Below are 17436 nucleotides of genomic sequence, written 5' to 3' on the forward strand. Positions count from 1 at the left end.
AGGAATCTATATGTGCTGATATTTCCTAGTTGCTGATGGCCTCGCATTTTGACTGTAACCATGGTGCTGCTGGATTTATCATGGCTGGATAGCACAATGTGTATCTCATTATTCTTCCCTGGCAGCTTTGTATAGCTTTTATTTAGCTGTAAAAATAATTTACATTTCTTGAGCATCTGAATTAAAGATAAAATAGAACTATGACATCGAGAGCTGGAGATTTTATGCAAATTTATTTATAAATATAAATCACATTTAGAATGCAAAATTATACAAATGTCTTCTACAAATCGCCCATCTCTTAAAGAAATTAATTCTTTACTTTTTTAAGAATAATGCCTTAACATATTATCTACATAGGTGCCACGTGAATGGGAACTTGATCGAATATCCAAAGTCAAATTTGGGTACCCTGGGTTGCCAATGAGATCAGTTGTGTGACAAGGAATTTTTTCACTTCTACGTCACTGACTTGAAATTGCTGAAGGTCACCAGCCTGTGGCACTCTCCATCAGCTGCTCCCAGTCTGGGGTGAAACTCTGGCTCCACTGAAGTCACCAGCAAACTCTTGGTTGGCAGTACCATGGCTACGATGTTCAGCTGTGATAAATGATGTACAGGAAATGCAGCAACATCACGCGTCCACCTCATAGTGCTCCTGTACCCCTGTCACACACACAACCCAAGCACCTAGTCCAACAGTTGTGTTATTCGAGTATTCCACAATAACATTTCTGGAAAAACCCAGCTACTTGCATCTAATTCCAATTAGATCCCAAGCATCATGAATCCAGGTGATTTAGATTGTCTTTTGGGATTTCAGAATGGTATAAAATAAAGTGGGATACAGGCAATGGGGGTTTTTTTCACTATAAAGCTCCTTTCAACAAATAATCTAACAGCAATTATTTTGATTTCAAAATTATGATAGATATTGAATACAAATATGATTTCATAGAATTTCTTTTAAAATTTTTGACAGTTTCTCTCTGCTCTAACCTCAGGCTTTTCCATTTAGCCCCTTCTGGTGCTCATTATTTTAACATTGTCTCTTCTTACACAAGATCTCTGCTTTATATTTATGGGGAAAAATTAGTGGTTGTTTTCTTGACTTTCCAATAAAATAATCCGTATAAAGTCTCAGTTTTGATGAATAATTTAGTATAACATCCCTTCTACTTCGTGGAAGCAGCATCCAAACCATCTCAGAAACCTCCATGCTTCCCATCCTTCTGCCACACTGAATTCTCTGCTGCGCAGTCCTATTCCCATTGTACTTTATCCAAAAAAAAAGATGGAGAATTGTTTCCTAAAGGGAAAAAAAAAAAAAGTATAAAAATATTAACTGCCCTGCTCTTTCTTTAGCTCTGCTTCCACATTGAGGCCAAATACAACTCTTGAATCAAAAGTAACACAATAAATGACTTCTCCTTTAGTCAGAAAGCAGCTCTGTGGGGTGTTTGCCACGCTGGACCTGTGTAACCCACAGGTTTACCACCCAAATTTCTGAGCCTCTGTTCATTATACTACATATAAAAGCATCCAGCTGCATTTTGATATGTCCTGCAGATCACTTGTAGACAAAGTCAGCTATCATCTCTCACATATTAAATAGTTATTTAAGCATTTTGTGTTAACTGACATGCAATTTAACTTTGCCTCTTGCCTGCCACACAGTGCTGCTTGTTTTTCTGTGCATACAGCTGGGGTGAACTGCAGGACAAAACCCTTCCCAATTTGCATTTCTCCTGCCTGCAGCTTTCCTGCCAGCTTGGGGAGAGCCCAGGCAGAGAAAGTCTGCCTATGGAGCACCTCAGGAGTCCTTTGAGCTTCAAAGATTATTTTTAATTATAGATTTGGGCATTCAGCAGATGACAGGCTGATCTGGCCACCCACACCTCTGAGGAGTAGGTGAGACTGAAAAACCCAAGACCCCCATGACCATTATCACATGTGCTACTGTTTTAGGGGCATCTCTATTTGCTTGTAAAAGTGGTACCTCAATACCACAGTCAGTGATAGAGTTGGGAGCACAAGGAACACAGGCTCAGGTAAATTTTGCTTTTCAAATTGTAATAAATAACATGTTTTAATTTTTTTTTTTTTTTTTGGAATTTCACCTTCTGAGAAACTGCACAGGGAAGAAACAGGATTACAATAGAATATATTCATAAAATGATCCTCTGGAATTTACCAGGTTAGAAACTTTCTGTCAATGTTTTTAACCATCCCACAAAATTCCTTAAAAGAAACATATTTTTTGGTTAAATCTCACAGAACCACCTAAAACACAAGCAAAATGAATATTCTGGTGGATTAACACTGAGGACACACTTCTAATTTTATACACTTGGTTTATCAGAAGTACGATACCTTTGCTAGCCAGTTATTGCTTCATCAGCATACTCAGAAGGTGCTGCAGGGTTGTGGACAGAATGCAATCGTATGCCCCAACACCACATTAATCTTGATATTTGCAGGGTAGAAACATCTACTGTGAGGAACAGGTGAGCAGTGGCTATGGATGTTCAGCTTTGCACCCTGGCTAGTACTGGACCGAATGCATTCAATCAGGGCATCCAAATGATGGAGAAGAACTGAAGAAAAGAAAAAGGAAAAAAAAAAAAAGTGTGTGAATGAGAAATATCGTAATTAAGAAGAGCCAAGTTAACTGGAGACTGGTTTAACGAATATAGAATAGTTTTACATCTCAGGAGGGAATAATACTGTTACAACCTCAGACAGGGCCTGAGGCCCCAGTCATGAGGAGTTTATGTGCTTCAGTCCCATCACAGACAATTGGATTTAAGCACATGTTTAAGTACGTGGCTGAGCAGGGATGGTTTGTGAGATCTCTATAAAAGCACAACCTTCCATTCTCCCAAACCATATGGGTTTGACTTCCCATATGGAGTGACAAAATAAAAATATATTCTAAAAATAGCTCTCAAAAAATGCACTGGCTGAAGGCTGCTTCCTGTGCTACAATTTGATTAGCCTTGTGTTTTATTTCTTCAGCAGCGATTTCAATTTATCTCTGATTTGGAGCATGAAAAGCTGCTTTTATAGTTGTAAGCAGAGGAGAAAAAGGCATCCGGGAAGCAAATATAGAGAGCTCTTCTGGCTTTATAGTAGCTGCAGGAACAAGTAAAATGATTTTAGAGCAGCAGAAAACAAAGTGATGCTGGGAGATGATCTATCTTTGCAATCTGTATTTAAGTTCCCTGTCAGCCCCTCCGTGAGTGCAGAACATTACATATTCTGTGCAGCTCCAAAGTAACCTAAAGGAGCCAAAAATTGTCAGTGCAGAAATCCCCTCTGCGGAAGGGATCTCTGCCAGCATGGCTCCTGCCCTGCTCGGTGCGGCGGCCGCACGCGGCTCCTGACAGCTCCTTCTGTCCACCGCGACGAGAGGAGCTGGAGGAGCCACTCCCTCAGTGTCGCGGTGTTGATGGATGGTATCAAACGCAAACATTTCCATTTGGGCTCTGCTGTAAGGTGCTTTCTTAAAAATCATAAGGGTTTTTTTTTTTTAAGCAAAAAAAATATTGGAAATTTTAAATTCCTTCCCGCTTCAGCTGGGTCAGGGAGCAAACCATCAACCAAGCGTCCAGGGAGCTGCTTGTGGCATCTAAGACCTGGAACCACTGGTTTGGAGGAGAGGAAGGAAGGGAGATCAGTCTTGGAGGGAGCCTCCTACCATCAAGTTCTTACTTGAAGACTCAAGAAGTCTCACAGCTGGGCTTACCAGGAATTACTTTCCCCCACCTTGGCGTTGGAGGAGAGCTGGGGAACAGCGCCACAGCATAAACACAGCATCCCTCAACAGCAGCCGGATCTTGACTAGATGAAGGACTGGCCCTACACTGGCCATGGGGTTTTTCTGTGCTTGCTTTGGGACTGACACAACAAGGCGTCTCAACAAGGATCTTTCCTTTGGGATCAGCTATGAAGCTCCTGTGGCTCCGTAAGTTGCCCACGGATGCCTGGGCTTTGCTGCTCCCTGGTTTAAGTTGCTGCCTTAAGCTGAAGACCAGGATTTAACACCTACCCCTGCTCCAGTGGCAACATGAGCACAGGGAGCTGTCATTTATTGTTCTGGGCTATGCAGGTCTGCCCAAATGTTTTCATCCTCATTGCCTCTGAGAACTCAAGGCAAGGTAGCTGCTCTGGCTAGAGACATACATTTCTCATTATTTGTGTCTTTTGCTAAAATAAGTAAATGAATAGATGGATAGCAGATAGACAGCTAAGTAAAAATATTCGCATTCAACTTTCCAAGATGATGGAGTAAGTCCTGTCTTGCTTTTCCAACATTTCAGTTTTCCAACATCCGTGAGTTTGCTTGTTTTTATGCAAATAATAAGCATGGATTTCCTGCAGGCCTGTGACACTGCTTTAATAACGCACACTCTGGGAGAGCATTCTGTCTTGTTTCTGGGTTAATATTTGTTGCTGTGGTTGCAAAAGTGAAATAAAACTGAGAAAAAAATGTGTTTGCAAGAAAACCATGCCCCTCTCCTCGGCACAGGAGGGGATAGAGAACACCAGTGGGGTGGGGTGGAGGGGGAAGAGCAGCTCCCAGCTCCTGTTCAGCCCAGAAGGAATGAACAACCAGTGAAGGGCCAACCCCTCTGCCGGCCATTTGCACCAGTTGGGTAACTGGAGTGAGAAAAAACAGCCAGAGCGATGGCCAGGACCTGTGCTCTGGGCACTGGTCAGGCTCTCGGTATGTGTCTCCAAGCCACAGCCCCACCATCTGCAGTGATTTGAAATAAAATTATTTTATTTGGTTTTTCTCTCTCTCTCTCCAGTTTATTAAAGCTTTAAGAATGACTTTTCCTATCTGAGCAAAAGCTCTAGATTTACTCTTAAAAGAGATTTTTATAATATCTAAGAAATATTAAAACCCAAAAAGGGAAAAGGAAAGATATCTAGAGTGGGAAGAAGCTGAGCTGTAAAAGCTTTGGAAAAGAAAGGATTAGAAGCCAGCTTTTCTCTAAAGAATTTATATAGAGAAAAAAAAAAAAAAAAAAAAAACAAACCACCACTTTGGAAACAATTATTTACAAAGTTCAAAGTATTTGGCACCCTTTGCTTTGGTAAGATAAGGGGCAACAAATAACATCCATAGTCACAAGGAGTTAGCCCAATTACTTCTGTCAGCAAAACTAATTTTACAAAATATGTATTTCTTCTAGGAAGAATACTTTTCTTGCTTCAAATTCATTTTTACATTGCTAATAAGTCTCTTAGCAGTAGATTATAAGTGCCTCTTAAGCCAGGAACAGGCAGATCGCCCTGAGCGCAGCCAGCGGTCTCTTCTCTGGAAAAAACGTGATTGAAGCCAAGGAGAATTTCGCCTGAGGAGGTTCACTGCAGGTGTTTGGTCCCGTGTCTGTAACCTGCACCGTTACAGAAACTGTTAATAATTATTATACACAGCCAATCTTCAGAAATATGATCTAGGACTATTCTGACCTTTTTACCTTGCCTTACATCTAAGAAATGAGGGGGCGTTTTCAGGGCTACATGACCAGAGAGTAGAAAAGAGTCCACCTGCCTAACAGCCTGCGTAAGGCCCAGAAGCCTTAAAGATTTTTCCAAAATGATCCAAAAACTATCTGAAACAGCCTAAACCTGGCAGCTGCTGAGCCAGGTAAACCCTTTAAGGCAATGTCAGTTCAGAAGAATTTAACTTCAGTAAAAAAGCGATGGATGAGAGACAAAGACGATGAAAGACAGCCCTCTCCGGCCAGCACTGATGGGTCCCACTTTCCTGAGCACCGCAGATGCGGCCCATTTCCCAAGGAGATGCTGAAAAGCACCTGGCTGTTCTTTCTGGAGGTGAACAAAAGTCGGAGCTGGATTAAGGCAGGAAGATGAGTAGTGGGTATGGGAGACAAACGGAGAACTAAAACTTCCTGACACATCACCAGAACAATCTGAAAAAAATTTTACTGTCTTTTTGTGGATAAATACAGTTATATCAACTCTACTTGAAGGTGGTGAGAAGCCCCAGGCTGCCCTTGGCACCTCACCTGCACAGTGCAGAAGCAGTCGTCCTCCCTGGACACGTATCGGGGCTGGACTGGGAATTCATCACTCCAACACCAAGAGGCCTGTTGGTGCCCTCTCCCGTGCCAGGACAGGCAGAAAGGGTAAAAAGTGGTTTTAGAGCTAATAAGAATTACAACTGGTAATACCTGTATGGAACAATAAGCTGTTTTCTAGGAGATTATTGTCAAGTATTGCTTTCTCTGCAGCGCTTTGCACAGAAAAGCATCAGAAACAACACGCCTCGGGAAGCTGCCTGGAAAATAAATGCAGTAGCTTAAATCACACAGGCAAACGCTCACTTGGGCAAAGAAAATATTTAGATGATGAAAAAAGAGGATCAGTGTCCAGGTTTGGATATTCTGGGTAACTCTCTGATTTGTGCCTAGGCATTTCGCTGAAGAAGAGAGATTAAAGGTGTCTATGGCCAGTCCAGACATTATAAGAAAGCATCTGACAAAGTTACAAATCTAAATCCTGCACCCAGAAAAGGGACTAAATTCTTTAAAACAAGTTATTCCATTTTAATTCCTTGCTTTCCTCAATGTTTTGTTCCAAAGGCTTTGTGGCAATTCATGTCAAAGAGCCAAGTAAATATTTTCTTGCACTATGTGGAGGATGATGTCAGGCAGTGTTGGAAGTGAAATACTGACTTTGTACAACTGTTTGTACCTCGGATAGAATTGACTCATTTAGTGAGATTATAGAAAATGCATTCTGTGATTATATATGCCCCTAGAGGCCTTGTGGAGGTGAGATTATGCATCTCACAATGTTATTTTACCAGGAAAAAAATGGACTAAGTAAATAAAAAATCTGCAGGATGTGACTTCATCATGCACTGTTGACATCTGCTTATATGATTTAAAGGATGTTACTATGAATATCATAGTTGCTAATGTAAATGATGAAGAAATCATAGGTCAATCATACAATAATAAATATTAACATAGGTTTCCCAAGGCCAGAAATGGCTGAAATGGTAATTGGAATTATGATTTTACCCTTGAATTATGTGATACTGAAACCACTTTGGTCGCTGTTGCTTTCCTGGAACTGCTCCATTAAAGCCAAGAAGATACACTCGCCAATCTTTCTTATTCCAAGAAATAATGTCACCTTTTCATGAGGATTATTTTTCTTTCACGTAGGCACCCACCTCAGGCCGTACGCTGCATTAAGTTGCCATGTTAGGAGGGGTACATTGAGCTGCAGGTGCGTGGTCCCTATCGCTCTGGGTGCTGGTCTGAGGACACAGCACCCCACCTCTGGAATCCATGATAGATACCTCACGGTAAGGTAGAAAAAGAGGAAAAAAGCCTCATAACTGTGCTGCGGCCACAAAGCAAGCATCTAACCTTGTCCTCAACCGCGAGCCACTTCCCTCTTAAACACCAGAATAAAGTGCTCTCAAAACACATTAATTCAATAACCGATATATTACATTTGATGAAAGACTGGTCCAAACAATATGGCTTAAATTGACAAAACACCTGAAACTCAAGGCACTATTTATGACACCACTGAATTACCCTGGACATACAGAAGGCACAAAAAAATGTGGCTGCAGCTTTAGCGTAATTCATTTAGGAGTTATCTGGCAACACCTTGTGCAGCGAAAAATCACCCCAGCCAGGCTGGTGCTGCAGAGCAAATGCTTTCTTCCAGAGGGCGAGGGGACTGATAGTCACTTTAAAGCACTAAGTGTCATTCTTCACCTGCTTTCCCCAGCTCTGTACATCCCTCCCTGAGATGTAGGCTGCGTGACTTTGTCCCAGAGCCGTCTGAAAGTCAGAAGCTGCTACATGAAAATATTTTATGTAATAGGAGTTGCTGGGTGATTACTGTATTACTTGGGGATTCCTGCCAACCGCTGCATACGGCAGGCTTTGGAAATGCTGCTAAATCATATTTTTACAGGGGAAAAAAAACCAACTCCACAATCTAATCCTGTAATGCTATCTGAATATTGTTGGGCTGTTTTCCTTTAATGCTTGTAACTCCTTACTGATGGGAAGCTCATAGCTGAGCAGTCATGTTCTAGCTGGTGTCTAATACTGAAACACTCCGTACAAAGAAATCCAGATACGCCACGAATATTTTAGTGCGGTTACACAAAAGTCTAAAATTAGGTCATAAATTATATAATCTTGCAAGGAAACAACAAATTTAATGACTATGCCAAACCAGAGATAAAAGCTGAGGAAGGAAATAGCATCTTGCTCATTAAATATTAAGGATCAGATCCTTCAAACATTTCCCAGTGATGAACTCTGTGGGAGTTTGGCATCTGTATTTGTGTGTATTCTATAGAATATGCTTATACATCATATACAAGTGCTGAATGTGATTTATGGAGCACACACACATAGTAAGTGTATTTATAATGCATAAATATATTCCATCAAGAGCAGAGAAGGTGATTAGTGACAGTTTCCTAAGAGGTTTAATCAGATATTTTGATGGCTTATTTCCAGTGTTGCTCCAAAAGCGTTTTTCATTACAGGGCAGGGAGAAAGAGCAGGTAGAGGCATCTCTTTTTCACACTTACAGCGGCAGCAGATATCACAGACTTAGAGATCAGCTCTGTGCATCCTCGGAGGGATTGAAGAACCCTGTAAAAGAAGAAAGATTACCAAGTTATAACAATGGATTTGAAAATTCCCTGCAACCTTTGAATCTCTCCCCTCATGCTACCGTGCCCTAGCCTTTCTTCTAACCTCACACAAGACAAATCTGGTTTGATCTATTTAAAATAATGCAGGCGTGAGGTTTTGTGCATATTCCCTTAAAAGTTTTATGCGATTCCCCTGGGACTGGTGGCTGGTGCTGATGTCCTGAGTATGTTAATGAGAGGGAATGAGAATCTCTGATGGAATAAGCCAGATAGCGCTCCAGTCCTTGCTGTCGTCAAAGGCTCTCTGATAACCATGTCCATTTTTTCAAAGATTTGAGTCATTTGTGGATTGACTATATAATCCTTGTGCTGAAGCCTGGGAAAACTGCTGTTGATGCCCTTGGCAAATTCTTATCCTAAAAAAGCATGAAAAAGAGTACCAAGTAATTTCAATTGCATAAAATATATTAAATGCAGCACACAGGTATGTAAATGGGAAACTCCATAACTGTAATTTGCCCATTTAGAGCCTGATCTAAAGGCTATAAAAGTTAATTTGAAATCTTTTCATTGATTTTAATGGCCTTTAGATCGGGCCCATATTATTCACTGCATATCAAGTTTGTTTCAGTGCAGTAGTGTATTTATGTGAGATGTGAATTATGTGGATTATAACACATAGAGATCCACTGCTTATTGTCCAAAGGCAAAGCTTGTGAAATTTATTGACTTTAGCAATACACATAAAATCTGAAAATCAAAAGAAAATCCCAAATAATGATTACACTTTTTAAAAAGTGAGATAAAAAATGACGAGGCCTTCTTTTCATTATATACTAATACAATCTAAATGTATTTTAAGCATCATGAAATCCAAATGGAATTTCTCACAATTCCTCATTTCTGACTGCAGCAGTTCAACAAAAAATGACATGTAAATGATTCAAAACCTCTTGAAGAAACAGCATTTTTTTCTAATTTGAGGAGAAGGAAAAAAAAAATGTTTCAACCCAAGCTCAGCAAGGGATAACAGTATGATAGTTGCTGCACGGAGAATTTAGCCACTCATAATTCTAAATCCTTCTCAAACGCTTTATTGCTATAAGGTGGCTAATACCAGCCTCTACACAACAGGGCTCCCATAGCATTAACCATGAGAGATAGGCTTCCAGAAAGAAACTATAGCAAAGTAATTGTAAATCTCTAATGATGCATAAAACCAAGCTGAATTGGTCCTGAATTCTCAGCATAAAAGAAATGAACCATCAGAAGAACCAATTCTGGTGGCAGTATAACATACCCCAGTGTGGAAACTGTTTATGGTGTTTGCTGCAGTGGAAATATTCCTACTAATATGCAAGCAATATGAATTCATTAAAAATGCCCGAATGCTGCAACTTCTCATGATACCATGTGTGACATTAAAAACAAATCATTTGCCAAAAAGAAAACCTCATCTGTACCAAACCAATTCACCACCTTTCTCAGTTGTAGACAGTTTTCTGTACAATAAAATCAGTGGGTTCTGCAGGTTTTTAAACCCATCTTGCAAGACTTTCAGGATGGTTTTGTGCACCATGGCGGGTTCTGCCTCACCAGACTGTCCTGTGTTGGACCTGTGCCCCACCAAGACTGTGCATGCCCAGGTACTCAGCTGAACCTGACTGACTACGTGGGCAGGGCAACACCCTGAAGCCTCCTCCCCCTCCCCTGCTTTGCCCAAGAGGAGAGTTGTGCTGGAGCTGGGCCTCCAGCAGTGGCCTTCAAGGAACAGAGCCATGGCCATATACCAGCGGGACAGTTCTGTCCCTGCTGGTGTGCAACACAAACCCAAAACCTCCCATTTTCATAGAAGGTTTAGTCAATTCCCACTGGATAAGCATCCAATAAATTATTTAAATCCATAATTAACTATACCATTTAATTAATTAATGATGCAATCCACAAACTCAAACAATGAACACAGCTCCTTCCAGAAACCTCAGTGCAGAAACCTGGACCTTCACCCATTAATCCATCACTGTCTAGAGGCAACTTGCTCCAGAAGCAAATCAGTTTGATTGTCTGAGAGACCAGATATCACCTACTTGTGCACAAAGGAGGCCCAGCACACGCTGAGGTTATGCACGTTTCCCCACGCAGCCTTACCCAGGAGCTTCAGCGTGGCCATAAACACAATTTCTTTTGAGATAAGAAGCCAGTCTTACTTTTATGTCTAGAAGATCTCTGGCTTTTTTTAGACACTGCCAAGAGGTATTGCATGGGATGATGCTTTTCTAGCACCAGGGCATCTGTCCACTGAGAACTAGATTGACAAGGCTGAAACGGTTGGGTTTGTTTGTTTTATCATTTCACAACTCTAAGAGCCAGACATCTGAAAGCTCGGATACATCATTGCACAGTGTCAAAATCGGCAAAGGCACAGATTTGAAATCTGCATACGTGGACTAAAATAGGGCATATCTGAAATTAATTAAAATTTCTAGGCACTACCTAGAGAACAATATTTATCCATAATAAGCATGCATCAATGTATATCACATTTAGTGCATGGTTTTTAATGAAGCTGCAGTTTTCAAATCTGTATGTAGGACTTCAAGGCTTAGCAATGACTTTTCATTCTATAAAAGCATTTTAAAGAATTCTTTTCTAAAAAAAAGAAGCAAAATGTCACTGATTTAAAGTCAAACTAAAATGAAATTAAATGCAAGTGACCCACTGGGGCTTTCTAAGCTTGCAGTTGCAACTATCTGTACCACATACTACATGTGCATTATAAAACATACCATAACTATGTATAGGTGTTACAGCCTTATCTATAATCCCAGTGGAAATTATGGGGAAAAAAGGTAAACAATTTTGTGATGGATTAAAAAAAAAAAACCAAACCATTGATCTGACTCTGTTCCTACTGCAGTTAGCAACATTTTTAACACTGACTGCAGTAGAAAAGGTTAGGATAAGGATAAAGGGTGAAGAAATGAAGTTCCCCTGTTAAATATCCTCCTTGTACATATATATAACAATAAAGGAATGGAGAAACTGATGCAAGAGGGGGAAACTGCTACAGGCACGAGAGAGCAATGAACTAATTGACACTGTTACAAACATTCACATTGGTGAGGTGTTGGCACCATGAGCATCTTTTTTATTTACCTGTGAGTGAGGGGTCTTACCCTATAAGCAATTTTTACGACTGTTCATTTTGGAAAAAATTCCAGACTACTTGACCCATTGCCCAGAGGATCTCACAGCAGTAAGTGCTATCCGAGATACTCCATTTGACACCTCTATATTCAAAGGTACCTCCATTTTTTCCAATCAATTCAGAACAACTCTAATTAAATTTAAACAAGAAGCTAAAGTAAGATGAATGGTTTATAGGTGTTTCATGTTTCCCTAAATTGATTAATAGATAAAGAATTCATACCTCCACCAAATTAGTTGACAAACCCTGCTGTAATTTATTCCTTGTACATGATGATCTGTAACCACAGTGCACTGTAGTCGGGACTGAGCTCCAGCTCCTTCTAAATATATTTTGTGCTGGTTGGCTGCACCCACCAGGTATTTACATTCCACAAATCTTGTCTTCGTATTCAAAGTTTCTCAATACGGTTTTCATTTTAAATTAAAGTAGCAGTGGTTATTCTTGCATAGAATGCCATTATTTGTGAATCAGGTTTGCAATGTGGGCAGTTGCATTGGACCATGCTATTTCTTGGTGCCCAGAGCACTGCTCTGTTGAATTTTATTTTTCCTTTTGTTTTCCCTGATGTTGTCCTGCATATTACTCTGCTCTGTAAGTGAGCAGCAAATGCAATTTTCTTCCACATATGGATGGAATTTTGCTAGAGACATGTATTTGCCACTTCAAAATCAGGCTCTTTAACCCCAAAGCTGGTCCAGAAGATGCCTGCCTGCCTCTAAAGCAGAGCATTGCAAGAAGGTGGCATGCCACGACTGTGCCAGGGACTGCCTGTCTGCCCCGGCCAACAGCGAGCCCTGGCCACCATGGACTAGGCTGGAGCCATCCAGAGGTGGGCTCCAACTTTTGGAGATGGCACTGACTGAGCTTATTTTTAAGGAGTTTGCTTTTTAGAATAATGCAGTTCAGGTTAGGGTATGAACCAGCAGTCAGCACGAGATATATACAGGGTTTAATCTGATTCACCAATTATTTTGCAGTTCAAATTTTGCAAGGGGCATCCAGCCCTTGAGACAGATATCCCTGTGTCAGAAAAATGGAAATCAATAAATCTATTCAGAAAAACATAATTTCATTTTCCTTCTTAACCAGAAATTGAGATACACACATTTCTCCCTTCCCAGTCCTCCCTGACTTAAATATATCCTGTGTTATATAAGTAATTGTTTTGAACCCACTCTAGGACACAGTCAGAGACATGACTCCAATAACACATTATCAGTAAAACAAAGCAAAACAGTTTCATGTCCCTGCTGGGTTTGTATATACACTCTTAAATGAGCAGATTCTCTCATTATTCACCCTGATCTGGTCATTGTATGCTTAGTCACAGCTGTCACAACAGGTGCTCGAGCATCGTCCCCCTCCATGGTGCTGTGTTTTCTCTCTAGTTTGTTGTCAAATTCCTCTGCTGCCTTTCTCTGGTGGCTTTGCTGTTCCATCTCTGGCTCTTCCCAGATTCAACTTCATAATTACTTCTGAAATCATCCAGGGCTGGCTGACTCTGCATGTGGCAACCCTTTATCTCAAGCATCAGTTCTTCTTTACAGTTGATGTTCTCCGTCCCATCACAGGAAACCAGTTTATCCATCATCTTTGGCCATGTTTTTCCTGCCTGGACCTTTCTCCATCTTTCTTGCTACCTCCAGTGACCACTTCTCCTAACTGAAATACACAACATTTTGTTGCAGAATATACTTTGGGACTGTGAACCATTTAGAGGCTGATTCCTCTACTAGAAGAGATTATCTCCCCCTATGCCAAATGACAGCAGGAGTCTCCAGTGAGCTGAGGATTTCCAGATGGGGTCTTGCTCAACATTATATCTAACATGAAAATTCTTTGAAATTAACATTTATGCCCCGAAATATCATCTCTTCACTCCTGTTTCTCTCTAAGGTCCTTCAACAGTGGTTTGGGGTTCCCAAAATTGAGTGAAGAACTGCTCCCCTCCTGTTCTACTCCTCTGACTGCAGATTTATATACTGTATTTTCCCACTGAGCTTAGCACTCATTGGGGATCTTTTACTGCTAAAAATCCTGTGAGTTCTTAAATTATCAGCACGGTGCTACTGTTCACTAACAAAGTTTATCTGATACAACAGCATATCAAACATTTTTAGTTCTGTAACAAATGTTTTCTTAGCTGGAAGCAAGCCTCCTCTGATATTAAAGTACCTCCAAATAAAGAGACAATTTTATACGATTTTTTTGCTATTGTCTTCAAGGAATATAGTGTAGGTTGAGGGCAAAATATACACAATTCAAATTCTTTTATGTTTTGTAGACATCAGAATTTAGGGCCTGATTTCCAAAGTGCTATAATCCATCAGTCCCACAGAATTACAAAGGCTGGTGAGGGAGAAACTAGACTGAAAGCCAACTATGTAACCTGTATCAATCCCCTAAAGCACTGAAAAGATTGGGCCAAAACATTAAGGTAAAAGCTTTCTATAATTTTACTTCCATAAAATTACAAAGGAACAAGGAAAATAAACAGATTTTGATTCACAGAACAAACAGATTTGTTATGGTACTAATACTATTTAGTTTGTTTTCTCCCTAAAAACCCATAGTTAGGGATTAAGACATGCATTTATATCTCAGGTTTCATCCATTTGGTACTGAAATATTTTTTTCCTAACTTACCTTTACAGTATTGCCTTCCCTGTTCTACAGGACAGTATAACATCCCTACAGCAATTACAACCGTTTGCAGTTGGGAACAAAGTATTACAAAAATCTTTAATGCATTGCCACCATCTTTAATGCAATTTATTAGCCGACAAACAAAAATAGAGGCAGTGTCATGTGTTCATCCAGATTTCTGTTGGTCACCTACACTTTAAAGAATTCATCCTCTATATATATACACTTTACAGGTCTTTGGAATTATTAATTATCATGTTGAGCTAAATGCACTTAAATTCTTGCTGCCTTAAAACTGGGTAGAGAATTCATTCCTCTCTTTCTTATTCTCCCTCTTTTCCTAGATTACTTTAAAAATCAAGTAATTATTGCTGGTGTGTGTGGCTTGACCCATCCCAGGATGGGAAATCTCCCATCTGAGCACTTGCTAAACTAGGATGGGAGCAACTCATCTGCTCTGCTGTGGTGCAAGTCTGCCTGAATGCAGGTACATACTGATCTTAAAGAAAACGTAAATCTACAATAGATATGAGGAAATTAATAGAGGTGAACAGTAATTTGGCAGGGAACAAACCAGAACTGAAAGCTGGTGCACTGCAAAACCAGCAGTGTGAAGAATGCCAAGGAAATGAGCTTAGCCATAGTGGTGTTGGTTTTTTTTTTTACCTTGTTCTAATTGCTTTAATTTACGGCTTTACTTAACTTATTTTCTCCAAAAATCATTGGCCAGAATAAAAGAAACCTCGATTGCTGTCTGCCGAGCTGCAGCTGAATGGCAGGCATCACTTCTCCAAAGGTAATGGGATGCAATCACTCCCATGGGGCAGAAAGCCGGAGTTTCAAACTGACTCTCAGTTTTACACGGCATTTCTATAGCTGTAAAAGCTCCATGTTCCATATTATTAACCTCTTTCTATTCAAGGATCCAGAAAAGGTGGCTGTGTCAGCTACCCAACCTGAAGTTCAAGACCTTTATGGGTAAGGCGACATTTTAGAACATAATAACTACACAAAATCCTTATCAAAGATTGTCAGAGAGTTGGAATTACCAGTGGTTATCAGTCACTAATTGTTAGAGTAACTGATGGGTAAGCGGTAACCCTTCACATGCAATTCTTCTGTGGGAATGAGAAAAGCAGCTGGAAGGAATTCATAACAAGAAGCTCACAGCGCTCAGAGAAATGTGATGTATAAACAGATTATTATTTCCTGTGGATATTGATGATAAATGAACTGGGTTTGGTGTGTCTGGGAAATATCACCACACTCTAAGCCATCTGAACTCCCCATGGCTCAAGGTAAAAACCTCTCCTGTAACTTCTGAGAACTCGGCATAAAGCAAGCACTAAATAGCTGGGTCATTAGAAATACAAAAGTTGAACATTCCTCTTGAACGTTTTTCATTTAATTAATCTTTCCTGCGGGTTTTCTGTGTAGTGAGTCATTGATTATTGCAAGGAGTGCTTTATAGGGTAAATTAATTCATATAAGAGAAACAGGAAGAAGTGCTAAGTAGCCAGATAAATAAATAAAATACAAAGTGTGTTGGTCATCTGGTTGCATGTCAGCCCCAGGGGACTCCCATATCTCTAAATCAGCTACTTGGTGAACACCTCCAATACCCACGCTCCTCTTTCCTCAGCTTTACCTATAACGGCAGCTTTTATAAAATATGAAAAACTCCCATAGAAAAAAGCAAAAATAACCAAACTCTGCTCTCCTGTCAGAAATTAGATAACCTATAACAAGATGCTAGCTAATTACATGAGAAAATATATGCAAAAAATGGCTTTTCCATTTAATTTAGAAAAAAAGCCTATTCAGTGCATGGTCATTCAGTTCAGTGTAATAAACAGCATTTCTAAAAAGAAAACAAAGCAGAAAGAGTAGAACGCCTATGTTTATGGTTAAAAAGAGAAAAGGCTGAATTTTGGAGAAGCTGGTTGTATCCGTGAAATTAATCTTAAAATATTTTTATGGGCATGGGCCAGGTCTAAAGATATTACCTGGCTTTTCACAGCACTTCCAGTAAGATTAAATGCTAATGAAAAAGACATTGAAACAAGAAATATGCTCAATGCAAAGATGAAAAAGGAGCCACCTTCCTCCTTGGCACATCTCTGGTTCTTCTTTAGCTTAAGTCATATCAGGTATATATATTTATACAGAACATGGTTTACCAAGTCAGTCAGCAAAGAGTAAGTTGACAGCTGGCCTTCAAGAAGTACATGCAGGGGAAAACTACACTAAAGAAACAATATAATTCCTCATAACCTTACCCTGAGACTAGTCACAGTGCAAACTAGCTTGGATTGCAAAAGATTTTACACCACCAAAAATATTTAGGAGATGGCAAGGTTATAGTTTACCAAGATCCCAAACTGCCTGCAGTGTTAAACTGTATAAATCCAGAGTAAATGTTGCCTTGTATTCTGACTGTACATGGAGCTACAGCATACATGCATATCTTAGCTCCTTTGATGGTTTTCAACATTGGGAAGGGTTCCCATCATGCTGTGAGGATATTTATTTGCATTGGTCTCATTTTATCTCTGCGAGACATGCCCTTTACTGTCCACAGCCTTGGAAACTGAATTTTAGATGTTTGCCAGAAACATGCCATGAACTTCCAAGCAAGGAAAGGTAACAACCACCTCAGTTTGCAAATGTATATTTCTTCCATTCATACCACAGAGAAAGAGAAAAAAAAGAATACTTTTATGCAGGAAATTATTCATATAAATCACAATCGAAGCAGGGAGAAACGCTAAATTCAAGAAATAAATTAGTCATTTATAATATGCACTCAGATCTAGCCTGAAATGTGCTATTAACTCATTTTACACTGCAAACCTCTAGGGGCAAGAGCCACATCTTTCACTACAGAACTTGTACCGTCAAATTA

The 17436-nt window shown here is 40.0% G+C and overlaps 1 long non-coding RNA gene across 4 annotated transcripts in view; it reads right to left on the minus strand.

Moving 5' to 3' along the window:
• Positions 1–214: 214 nt before the first annotated feature.
• The window catches only part of LOC141949399 (uncharacterized), a 90180-nt gene continuing 72958 nt past the window's right edge, over positions 215–17436 (minus strand). For 3 of the 4 annotated variants that reach the window (XR_012630749.1, XR_012630748.1, XR_012630747.1), the window contains 4 exons: positions 8609–8672; positions 6042–6135; positions 2374–2597; positions 215–1309 (listed from right to left, as the gene is read on the minus strand). This is a non-coding gene — a long non-coding RNA (uncharacterized LOC141949399). The remainder of the gene's footprint in view (positions 1310–2373; positions 2598–6041; positions 6136–8608; positions 8673–17436) is intronic. The other variant, XR_012630750.1, reaches the window with a different exon arrangement.

This window comes from Strix uralensis, chromosome 13, assembly GCF_047716275.1.
Source record: "Strix uralensis isolate ZFMK-TIS-50842 chromosome 13, bStrUra1, whole genome shotgun sequence".
Lineage (NCBI taxonomy): Eukaryota > Metazoa > Chordata > Aves > Strigiformes > Strigidae > Strix > Strix uralensis.